Genomic DNA, 12,833 nt, shown 5'->3' with positions numbered 1-12,833 from the left:
CATGAGGTCCTACTTTTGCTATTGGCAGAAACCAACTCTGAATCCCTAAACTTGAGCACGTCAGTAAGGAAAACAGAAGAGCTCAGAACCACAGGAGAATCTTGTAATTTTCTTTCTGAAATAACCCTAAAAGCCCACTGCAATCCACGTGCAAAGGAATGTGTTTTCCCTCACAAAACCTCAAACAAGCATTTCAGTCCCATGTCATCGTGAGAATCCAAACCACCCCTTTTGATAACTCATGGATTTCCACACTGGCTGTGTCAAAGTCTGAACAGGCAGTCTAGTGAAGCACTTGTTTTTCTTTTAGCAGAACAGAAAGGCAGTTGTTTGCAATTGTTTTGCAAAACTCTTCCTCATGGCTGTTGTATTTTAGAGTTGGTGAGAGGAAAGGGAAAAAAACCTACGAGATATGAGATATGGTAGCCCAATAAAAGCAAATCATGTCTTCACACCAGATTCCAGGTGTGCTGCTAAATGGTACTTTGTGAATTTTCCCTCCTATGTGCTGGTAATCCTGGGCTTTGTTTGAACTTTGAATTAGAGGCTACCAAGCAGGAAAAAAATCATCCACTGACCTTCATCTCTTTCCTCATTTTCAAACATATGTCTGGAGAGAAGGGAAGCATGAAGCAGCGTTTATGAGATGCCAATTTTATTGCAGAAATCAGGAATACCTTTAAGCATAAGCAACAGTTGCCTTGTTTATTGGAGCAGAGTTGACCCAACCACTCCTTGCTTTCTTGAGAGCAGGACTGTGAGTCACCAGTCGGATGAAAAACGTCAGCTGAGCTTTATGCCAAAGTTGCTCAAGTTTTTCTAAGAGGGGGTAAGTCAGACATTTGACAGAGGCTGCTGGACTGCAACCAGTGCAAGCAATAGACAGACAAAAATTTAGTTCCCAAGAGAGAAGCCCTCCCCACCAGCACAGAATAGCTCTGGGATACCATTTTTGTGCAAGGCAAAAGGCACTCTGGACCCCTAGAGCGTGGTTTCACATGCCAGCTCACCACTGGCATGTCAATAACAGCCCAGAATAATCTGTGCAAAATGGTTTTACGTAAAATGACTGCTTTAAGGGAGCAGGGGTAGGGTGAGTGATGCCCACAAACTCTCTCGTGCTTTTACTCTCCTAAATAAAAGTACAAACATGGAATTTGAGTGAGGGGACAGTAGAGATTGTCCCCTTGGCATGGAGAGAAGAAAAGGCTTGGCCTCCATAGGGCAGCTGCTGCCAACCTTTCTAATTCTCTTACAACCTGAAAAAGAAAGCAGATAAAAGATATCCTGAAAAACATCCCTCTCAAAAGGATAAGAATTTTAATCTAAAAATGAGCAAGATGACACTACTGCTGCACATGGGGCAGCAGTAAGGAAGGGAAGCACACAGACAAAAGAGACAGGATGAGAAATACCACGAACTACAGAAGAAGGAAATGAGAGAGGAGGAAGAAGAAAAATAATAACCCAGACTGGTTGCTTTGGGAGTGGAAGAATAGATGAAATATAGGAAGTGTGATAATCAAAGTGCATATTATTGCTTCTTTCCTATAAAGCCATAGGGGATAAGATCATACAGGTATTTTCCACTCATCTAATAAGCACATATCCCCTGGCTAGTGAGTGCCAGGTGTATTTTTCCTATGACTCGAGAAAAAGCTTGTATTAAAATTAAAAATAAAAGGGAATGCTCACTTAATCTGCTCTGCAACATGAGTCCCCACTTATAAATGGCAGGGGCTGGAGACAATGAGAAATTGCTAGATTACAGAGGCCTCTGCAATGCAGTGAGCAACAGCTGAGGGGTAAAGTTGGAACACCACCAGCGGGCTTCAGAATGCCAAATTAAGTTTGCTTGCACAGTTGTTGCTAATAAAAACCACAAAGCCTTTCTCCCTGTCTCTGCACTGCCTCATTCATCCCGCTCCATAATGCTGAAACACAACTGAAATCAATGGAAGAGCCTCAGGAAAAAAATCCTGTCTCCAACACCTTGCAGTGTTCCCTGCAGTCAAGTGAACAGAGCTGCTGCAAGGCCAGGTATGGCTCCACCAAGGATCCTTCACCATGGAAGTCAGATCCTTCACAATGGTGAAATATCCATGACTGACACAGGTGGGAGTTGTCACTCCAAAAACAAAGCATCCCAGCAGGAGAGGCACTTCCAAAAGGTGCCACTTCAAGCCAGTGATGCACAATCAGAGAGAAAAATATTTTTGTACTATGTCACGGATAAGCAGAACTTGCTAACGTTTATTGAAAGGTCTGCTGGGAGCTACAGAATTATTTCTTCATTTTTTAAAGGCACAAACTCCTCACCAAGCGGGAAGGGCTGTCCTGTGACTCCCAGAGCAAATGGGAAGCAATAATGTGCACTGAGCTCCAGGAGCTGCTCCTTCAGTCAGAGCTCGGTAATTACATGAAGGAGCTGATCTATTAACAGCCAGTCTAAATACAGCCCCTCAAGGGGTTACAGCTCAATCAGTGGCATCCTGAAAGACACGGTGCTGTTCCAAGGGAACTGTGATGGAAAAAGGGAAGACCAGACGTGTGGTTATCAGCAAAGAGGAATTACCTACTTATGGAATAATAAATTGTGCTGTTTAAAAAAAAAAAAAATTAAAAAAAATTACGCTGCAAGGAACTTCATTTCACACAGGCCACATTTAGAAGCACATCAGTTAACTCTAATTTGCCTTAATATAGCAGATTAGCAGTAGAAATTCTCAGCTTGTCTCTAAACTGAAGGGTTTCCCAGCTGCATTAGCAAAGTGAAAATCACAGCACTGCACTACCTAACAGTTTTATTGTTGGGAAAATGATTTTGACTTCAGAAGGGAGCTTCTCCTGCAGTAAGGAAGATGTGTCAGGGAATTATTAGAGCCCAACAGCTCTTTGACAGTCAGCCCTACCAGCCATCCTCCTTCACACAGGGAGAATAACTAGTAGAGTACAACACATTTTGCAAAGCAAACTGATCCCAGAAGCCCCCAATAAAATTGTGCTGTAGCCAAAAGAGTCATCTTTCAAAGAAATACGTGCTCCTGACTGCCTTTTTGTGTAAACAACACTGTAAAACAGTTATTTACTTTTACAGGTCAAGCTTAACAAAATTAATCACATAAAATATGTGCATGGTTTTTACAACTTGAGATTATTTCCATTTTATCATAGTCCTACACATAAAGGCCACGATTCTGTAGAACAGAAAATATTTGGGAAACACTTAAATTTGCTAAAGAATATCACAGTTTCCTCTTTTTGCAAGTAGCCACTATAGATGTCATCAAATCCATTCATGGCTCTCAGCCCTGTTTAAACCTTCATAGCACAACAAATTTTCACAAATCCTAGACTTGTTAAAGGTTGTTCTGGCTTTTCAACCGTGGTTAGGAAAAAGGAAATGCTTCTCCATCACTCACCTCTCCCCATTACAACAGAGAGAAGGCACAGTGCAGAAGCTGCTATGTTTTTTTTTTTTTCTTTTTCCAATCTGTATTATATGCAACACAAAGGAAAAGCCCTTTAAAGGAGAAGGATTATTTCCATGGAGCAGAGCCCACAAAGTCGAAGAGCAAACATGAGGAAGGCTGCACAGTCAGATGTGATGCTGCATTCCTTAGAAATACTATCATTTTATTACATTCCTCTTCAAGGAATTAGGCAAAGCTGAAGTACTTCTGAAGAGGAATGAAAGGAAAAAGAGATAAAGAAATGAAGGTGTGGCAAACCATAGTCATAAATCAAAATTACAAAGACACTCTTGTAAATAAACATGTTTTGCTGCCTGCTTTTTATTTTTTGCATCTTTGACACACTTCTCCGCTTATATTCGAGCATATGTTTGTTTTTTCTTTAGGAAAAAAAAGAAAACTGCACACAGTTCAGATTGTGACTGTGAAAGTGTAATTCTGCATGAGCAGGGAACAGCCACAGGCCAAGTCAGCAACTTTCAACACAGCTGGCATCAGGGATTCCACAGACTATGGTCCTTTTGTTACCAGAGCTGAAGGACGTCAAATATTTCGCTCATTTGACCAGCACATGTTATTTTACCCTACTTGGATTTTATGCAGTCTAAGCCTTTAGTCTGAAACAGAGAGGAAGTTTTTAAAATTTGTAATTTTATATTTCCAAATGTGACTGAAGGATCAAACATTAATCCACCACAGTAAGCAAACTGAAATGATTGCTCTGACAACATGTTCATGTTCTAAAATTTTTATCATCAGGTTTGTAGTAAATTATATTTTTTTTAATCAGCCATTTTTATCATTTTCTTCAACAGAAAACATAGAGGAGATGGAAAAGCCACACAAGAATATGTTTAAAAGATCAGATATAAAAGGTTTGGCAGCAGATCTTAAAGGGAAAACTTTTAATTGAGCAATGGTGATTGCAAATGAAAACAAAAGTTGAAAGAAAAATGTTGCTATACACTGTCAAATGTTACTTCATCAATAAGAGAGCTGCTGAAATGTCAAACCTGGAGCTGTGCTCAGACACCTCAATGCCCCACGGCAGCAGCTGCTTGCAAAGGAAGCTCCTGCTTCTTTCTCCCTTTGTGTTTTCAGGTGGAAAACCCTAGCTAAAATCACTTCCTTTCTAACACACTCAGTGTCAATTAGTGTTTGGAGCAAATAATACCATAAACACAAAGATCATTCCTTATGTTCCTGAGAACAACACAGTCTCCACACGCAGTTACTTGGCACAAGAAGTCACAATCATAAATCACACTTTTATTATGAGTGGTTTTCCCTTTATCTTCAGTTATGCTGCACCACCATCCAGGGTTCTTTGGGAGACTCACATTCCAAGATCCCAGGGACTCTCTTACAGTCCATTAGGCTTTTCTTCTGCATAATACAATTCTCAAGCTTTCTGCTAGTCATTCTTGGGCCAAGTCCAGCTGTCTTGCTCAGTATCCAGCATCTCTCCAAGAGGAACATACAAACCAGAGATACTTCAGACCCCATCAATGGGCAAAAGTCACAAAACAGGGCACAGGCATGCATGAACATCCACTCAGAAACCTTCTGGGACTGCTGCCAGTAAAGAAATAATCATAAGAATGGGTTTACTCAGCAAGAGAAATGGTACCAGTTATGAGGAGGCCGCTTTGTTCCTGTTTCCTAGTTATGCAGTAAACCTAGACTGGCTTTAAGGTACAAGGCTGACTCCTGCTTGGCATTGCATTCATAAAATGAATAAAGAAAACCTCAGCTTGAAAACTAAAAATGAAATTCAAGACAGCTATAAGCATGAGTGTAAAACAATGAGGAGGTGGAAGAAAAAGGATACAGACATTTCTCTGAGGCCAACTATTGAGGCAGCTGTTGAGGGAGGTTCTCCTTCATGCAGTCACTCCTTGGTGCAGAGGAATACTTCAAAGCTAAACTACCTGAAATTCTTCAATTAAATTGAAGCAGTACTTTGAAATGAGCTCCAAATTACAGATTGGCCCTGAAGGCTCCTTGTAAAATTTACTTTATTTAGATAATCAATAAAATAATAAAGGCTGGAGACAAAGCAGCAAGACCAGCAGAAATATCTTACTTGAAAAAATAAAACCCACAAAAAAAGGCACCCACAGTAAAAATAACCACCAAACCCCTCACTTCAGCCTTCAGAAGTCATGGTTCTACTGCCCTGAAACAATAGGGCTGTGTTCTCTTTGTGAAATGTTTTATTTCAGCCACCACACCCAGTTCTGGGAAGGGCAGGACGATAGCCGCTGATTTGTTTGCAAGATGGTGCAAGGTGAAATCAAAGTTACTGTTCCTGTATCCTGTTCAATTTATTTATTTTTTTTTTTTTAATTTCACACTAGTAAATATGGAGACAAAATTCACCCACAAGCTAAAAGGAAAAGGGTGCACAGTTTCCACCAGGCTGCCTCACCAGCTCAGCCTTAATTGGCACAAGCTTCAAAGCAAGGAAAAATTCTTCCCTCCATACATTTGAGCCTCAGCCTCTGCAAAATCAACACCCTGCACAGAACTCTTCTTCAGGAGGGAACAAGTCAAAAATCAGACTTGTTTTGCATATAGTACCGTGAGCTTATTTTGACTGATGACCTGGATGGACAAATTATACAAAATCCAGACTAAATCAAAATAAACGTGCACATGCACCGGGGGTGAGTGTGTCTCTCATGTTTAAGTTGTACATCCCATGGTATATAAGGTCCTTGATCCAGACTGAGGACCTGAAGAGGACAAGCAGGTAACTTTCTTAAAAGCCTGTTGAGTTAACCATCACCAAGCTGGCCACTTGGCTGAAACAATAAAAGGATTTCAGCCAAGTGAGCATTACTTCCTCTAGACCTTCTTTTAAAAATTAAACTCTGGAAAGATAACAACAGTCATGCTCAGAGCTAATTATAGCAGAAACATTACAGCAGCTAAAAATGCTAAAAAGAAGCGGTGGGAAAGGAAGGAAGGTAGCTTAAAGGAAAAAAAAAAAAAAGCAGGGAATGGCAAACCTGTCACATGTGTGACATTTGGCTTTCATGCAGAGCTCACAGAGAGAGGGAAGGTAGAAGCTCATAAAGTCTGTGGACAATCAAAGTCCCAAATTCTGAGAAACAGTCAAAGACAGAAGACCCAAAAAATCTGCAAAAAACACAAGAGATGTATATGTGTATATGAGTAATGTGCAAATTAAGGGGAAAAATTAAGAAAGGATTCTCACCCTGATTTTTATCCCAGCTGAGAACACAGGGGGAAAACTATTCTGCTCCCATGCTGACACCTGACTCTCAAAGCTCAGCCTGGGCAGAGCACAGCTACCAGGCTATTTTAGGCTGAAGGAGAAGGCTGCATTCAGCAGTGATTTTAGCAAGGGAACTGTAAGCCTGAAGAAATCCCAAAGTCATGGAGCCTCATGAGGAGCAGCAGAGTGTGCTGCCAGGCTCCCAGAGCAGCAGAGGAAGAATCATGTTTTCATGTGTAATCTGTACTTGCATTTTCTTGTCATATTATTTTCTTTCTAACCCTATAATCAACCGTTTAGAAGCCACTTTGACAGCACACATACTACTTTGTCCTTCTATTCCTAAACTTTGGCTAGTAATCAGGTGATCCAAACAAGGACAGACTACTCATTTGTTTGGGAGTGGCAAATCGATGGATGAGGAAATTCACAACAGCCTTTGCCCAGCACTAAAGCAGGTTAGCAGAACCTTTCCTTCTAGCAGAGCTGGCTGTGCCTTGGGCTGTATCTTTGGGGAACCATCTCCCCCTGGGATCAGCAAGTGTGAGAGCAGTAAAACAGCAAGGAAAAAATGAGAAGCCTGTAATTAATGAAGCTTTCCAACACAGCAGAGCATGTGCATAAACTGCCTTCCAACACTGAGATACAGCCATAAACCCACCAGAGGATCCAACCCAGGCTGGAGGATGCAGAGGGATCCAGCAGCATGAAATGACTGTAGGAAGTGACTGATGCCTCTCTGCCCTCCCCCAAAAATCCTCAAATCATTCAAGTTGGAAAAAGAGGGCTATTTTTTTCCTGCACATTCAAGTAGCTGTGAATTCATAACTTCTCAAACCCACACACACTAACAACTGTCCTTATTTAAAAGATTTCTCACAGTTGCTACAAGCCAGGAATAAAATAGATATGAAAGTACTGCAAAAGGCACTGTAACAAGAAAAAATGTCAGCAGAAAAGATACTGGAAAGAGACAGAAAAGTTTTGATGCTTACTCATGCTAGTTACACAGTAGGATGATTTTCCCCAAATATCTGTAAAATCAGCTTGTAAAATTGGAAAATAAAGTTTCACCATCTGTGAAATCAGCACAAATACCAGGGATTCGGATCTGAAGTTCAGCTCCATGCTAGGTGGGTTAAAAAATCAGTGGGTTTGGTTCACCAAAGATGCCTAATGAAATGGGACAGTACCCAAACAAATGTGCCCCCAAGCTACAGCACATTATTGTTCTTTATCCTGCATGGGGGAAAAACAATCCTTGAGATTGGTCAGGAAAAGGAGCTGGGACAAGCATTTGATCACAAGAAGAAAGCTCAAAATTTAAACAGCTGAAATTATGGAAAAAAAGTAATTTATAATCAGTTTTTAGAGAGGATTTGAGTCTCCTCTGGGCCTGGAAGTCCATCTGTAAGTCACATTTCCCTGTACTTTGCCTCCAAGAGCAGGTGCAGCCATGTGGGATATTGCTATGAGTCCATGATAAAATGCCGTTTATCCCTGCAAACGCTAATATTCATCAATTCTGCCTGCAGATAAAACAATAAATGTTTGCTTCCACAAATGGAGGCGATGTTATTTAAACCATGATACTATTCTAGTAAATCCGAGACAGATGGGCCAGGATTCAGGGACAACTGAAGTTGCTGTGTTTATGATAAGGGAATTAGAGTCACAGAAAGCCTCTTGCTGGGAAAAGCAGAATCTGGTAGATTTGCATTTGCTTCATGAAGATGAATGTCCCACAAATACACTATGCAAGGTCAGTGAGCCACAACAGTTTGGAGGTAATGGGTCCATCCTAAAAGAGGGGATCTAAATTCCTACTTTTTTACAAAGCAACAGCCACAGAGTCCATCAGGTCACTGCAAACAAACCTGATGTAACATTTTGACGTATCCCATTTCTTTCTCGGTCTGGAAACACTAAGTAAGAGTTTGGGGAAAAGGAGGAAAAGGAGGAGAGAAAATACTCCCATCTCTCAGATCACAAGCATAAGAAACAGAGGGAAAATGTATTCAAAGTTAAATGTGAAGAATATTTTTCTTTAGAATGTTAACAGTGAAACGGTCTCTGTGATCTACTGATACCAAGTAGACACAGAGTAACTTAAACTTTTCCATCTCATATAATCAAAATACTGCTGAAATGAAGGTAGGATTAAAATGTACTGTACTTCCAGCTCCAACTGGCTACAGGTTACTTAACTTGTTGGGGTTTTTTTTTGAGCCAGCAAAGAAAGAGTCAAAGGTGTTAACAGAAAAGTCAGAGTAGTACTCTGTGACCAGGGAAGCCAAATTTATCCCCTCCAGCAAACAGTGACAGAGCCATTACTCAGGCAAGACTTCAGATAAGTCACCACTGAAGTCAAGTCCCAACATAATGCTGGGGTCCCTGCTCTTGGTTCATCTACCACAGCTGTTAATTCAGTGGGGGAAAGAGAAAAAGAATATTAAAGAAAAAAAGGCAAGCTTGCATGCACTATTGCTACAGAAAAATAGATGCACACAGGCTACATTAAGATCATGTTAAAAAATTGGCATTCTTCTAATGAGACAGTATTTTAATGATACTATCTGAAAGAAGGATCAGACTAACAAGGCTGCAGGGCAAAAATCAAGAAACCAATCATAAGTATATTAACTAAGGCAGCTGACAAAACTTACTTAAAATGTTTAATTGGACATGTAAAACTAGGGTAAAATTTAAGTGACCATGTTCACTGAACAGAATCTGTACAATTTCAGGCATGACAGATGTTTGGCATTTTCTTTGTATCCCACTGTCAGTCTGCTTTCTTTTCTTTTTCTTTTCTTCAGTGTACCTTCAAACCCCAACACTGGTGATTGGATCTTGCTGAACTTCTAACAGAGTTTTATTTTTCCACTTGAGAAAAACCTTTGAGTACAATAACAAAGCAATTTCTTTACACTCTCTATTTCTCACTTCAGCATCACCCTGTGAACTTCAGCCTGCTGATAATATTAATATCAGTGTTACTAAAGGCTTAGAGCCTGCAGGAGGAAAGACAGCCCTGTTTTTTTTGTGTGTGTGTTTGGGGTAAGTGAGGAAGAAACTGAGATATTACAAGTTGAAACAAGGACAGAAAAAGCACAGAATGATTATGTGTTGCATAGCTTAAAATAAGCAAAACATATTGCTTCCTGATGGTCAATCTTCAAATCCAAGGAGAAGGAGACAAAAAAAAAGTCTCATTCCAAAAGGAAATGAAGGTCAAAACTACTGAAATCAACAACTTAACATTAGAGATGAGGAAAAATAAACATATTGTTATTGATGTTCAGAGGGACAGGGTCAACAGGCAGCAGCAGTTTCCTACACCACTTGTTAGAAACACGGCAAGTTTAAAAGGCCATCATGTTTGTATGTATTTATGCCTTCACTGATTTTACAAGACAAAATTGCAAATAAACTAAAATGGAAAAACAATGAACAGCTTCTAAACCGGTTTTCACCACATCTCCTGATTTAATGGTTGGCATGACATGTCAGAAGTAAACGAGCTTCGTGTAATTATCATGTCTCCTGCTTGATCTCTGTCTTCCTCAAACACTTTTAAGAGAGCAAAATATTGCTTAAAATACAAGTGCAAGAAGCATTTCATCTTTACAGCAAAACCTGTTCCTTCTGGTCTTATCATGAAAGGTGCTTTTACTCCTATCTTCCATCTTTACTACCTGCATCCATGTTGATGTTGAGAAACACCATCAAAGTGTGCAGCAGCTCACAGGCTTAAGCACTGCTATTATCTTCCTCCTTTTTTCCAAAAGTTTCTTAGAAACCATTTCTTCCTGCAGCAATGAATCTGTTCCCCTGCACCAGACTGGAATTCCAAAGCCTCTTTGTTTACTCTCTCATTTGCACACAATCCCCAACCCCTTATTTTTAAAACAGTGAAGTACTGAAAGTATTCAATTTCTTAATCAGCTGTCACTGGAAAAGCCTCAAGACAGCAATAATGCTGACATTTCCCAGCAACCAGGTAGTTTCAAAAGAGAAAAAGAATAAAATCAAACAATATCTAGACTTTGCTGTCTCTCCTCACTACTAATGGATTCACTTCAAAAGCATCATACATTTTATCCATGCTTTATTTCTGTCACAGAGATTTTGATAGGAGGTTTTCACAATTATTACATTATCCTTGTGCTGTTTTTCTCAGCTCAGTAAATTTAGCTAGTGCATTTAATGTATCTTTAAAAATAGTGTCCCACCCCCAAAGCCCAAATAGCAGGGGCAAGTGAAAAAAGGGAGGTGAGGGGGAACCATGTGTGGAAAAGGGACAGGTTAGAGAAATCAGCTTTACACACTAGAATTGCTGATTATTCCACTATTTTGCTGGGAGATTTTATTTTGATTTCAAATGCTTGCCTAGCCTTTCCATACACAGCTTTCACATCTCCAAACTGCTGTGCTGCAGCTCTTCTACTTGCTGACAATGAGCTTGGAAGAGCATGAGACACAGAAGAAATGCACAAAGCACAAGGACAGATATTCAAAGCCACTGATGGGAAACAAACTAGGGAAGCAGGAGCTTTGGAGTAATCATGGACAACATACAGAACATGAGATTGTTATAGAAACTGAGCCAGGACAGTCTTGGATGCAAATGAGGAATCCCAGAGGATGTATGTTATGAACGTGCCTAGATCAGTATGATGTTTTTTGACATTTCTGGTGCTGCTCCTGAGCTGCAAGTGAAGAAAAGCAATATCAGACCCAAATCCATTTGGTACAACAGCCTGAAACACCACCAGCTTCAAGAAGCTGGCAGTAGTCATGAATTACAAACACCACGGAATGGTTTAGGCAGGAAGGGACCTTGAAGATCATCCACTTCCAGCCCCTTGCCATTGGCAGGGACACCTTCCACTATTCCACGCTGCTCCAAGCCGTGTCCAACCTGGCCTTGAGCACTTCCAGGGATGAAGCAGACACAGCTTCTCTGGGCAACCTGTGCCAGGGCCTCCCCACCCTCACAGGGAAGAATTTTTTCCTTACATCTAATCTAAACCTACTCTCTTTCATTCTGAGCCCGTTTCTCCTTGTCCTATCATTCCATGCTCTCGTAAACAGTCTCTTTTCATCTGTCTCCTGGGCTCCCTCCAGGAAAAGGCCACAGTGAGGTCACCCCAAAGCCCTTCCTTTCCCAGGCTGAACAATCCCACCTCTCTCAGCCTTCCCTCACTGCAGAGCTGCCCCATCCCCCTGATCATCCTGGTGCCTCTGCTGGAATCACTGACAGGTCCATGTCCTTCCTGTGCTGGAACCCCAGAGCAAGAGGCAGCTCTGCACAGATCCCTAATCCCAACAAATCTCTGCCATTTAACAGTGCCATTTAACTCCTACTTTCTGTGTTCCCTCAACCTTTCAGTCACAGCATCAGCAGAACACGAGGCTTTACTTACTGTTGTCAGCAAATAATGCACGAACCAAACCAAACGCTGCAGCACCAGCCTCCTTGTTCAAGGTGCTGGATATTTGCTACAGCAAATTGTTTTTGATGAAAGATTTAAATAGAATATGATGTGACTTCTTTGCATTGACTACCAAATAAAATTAGAAATTCAAAAGTTCTCAAAAATCCCTGAGTGTTTTCTGGGAACACCCCAAATGCACTGAGAGAAGCTGCTGAAGCAGCATAACCTGGAACATGAAATTATACTGGAAATACCTATAAGCATTCTTGTAAACAGATCATGCATGGCTGATTGGGATAAAGGCTGCTGTGAAAGACCAGATAACCTACTGAAATATTCAGCTGCTGAGGATATGAGGGAAGGAAAGGATATTATTAAAATGTTTATTATGGTAATCATAGAAATTAATTTGAAAAAATCAGCTCCCACTATACAAGCCTCATAATGAGCTTATAGCCTAAACACTGATGCTTTGTCAGATTAAGCAGACTTTCTTCCTTTGTATTTTTTGATGTGATATAGCTACATGCTGGGTTTTTTCTTTAAAAGACATCATCTTCAATATTCTATTACCAGAGAAACAGGGCTGAAAGACAGAAGTGTCAGCCTTTGGAAGGCACCAGGATTTAAAAATGAACTGAGAGGGGAAAATGTCCTGTTATCTGTTAATATGAG

The 12,833-nt window shown here is 40.6% G+C and overlaps 1 protein-coding gene and 1 long non-coding RNA gene across 5 annotated transcripts in view; both read right to left on the bottom strand.

Annotated features, from left to right (window-relative positions):
- Positions 1 to 12,833, bottom strand: part of RASAL2 (RAS protein activator like 2) — a 160,728-nt gene that overhangs the window by 131,551 nt on the left and 16,344 nt on the right. The gene's annotated exons all lie outside the window — the stretch shown is intronic.
- LOC131580786 (uncharacterized) lies at positions 4,722 to 6,769 on the bottom strand. Its single transcript, XR_009277960.1, has 2 exons — positions 6,697 to 6,769; positions 4,722 to 5,048 (listed from the first exon to the last, which is right to left on the bottom strand). It is a non-coding gene; the product is annotated as an uncharacterized LOC131580786 (long non-coding RNA).

Source organism: Poecile atricapillus, chromosome 7 (genome assembly GCF_030490865.1).
Source record: "Poecile atricapillus isolate bPoeAtr1 chromosome 7, bPoeAtr1.hap1, whole genome shotgun sequence".
NCBI classification, from domain to species: Eukaryota; Metazoa; Chordata; class Aves; order Passeriformes; family Paridae; genus Poecile; species Poecile atricapillus.
This window is presented reverse-complemented; position numbering and strand designations above follow the sequence as displayed.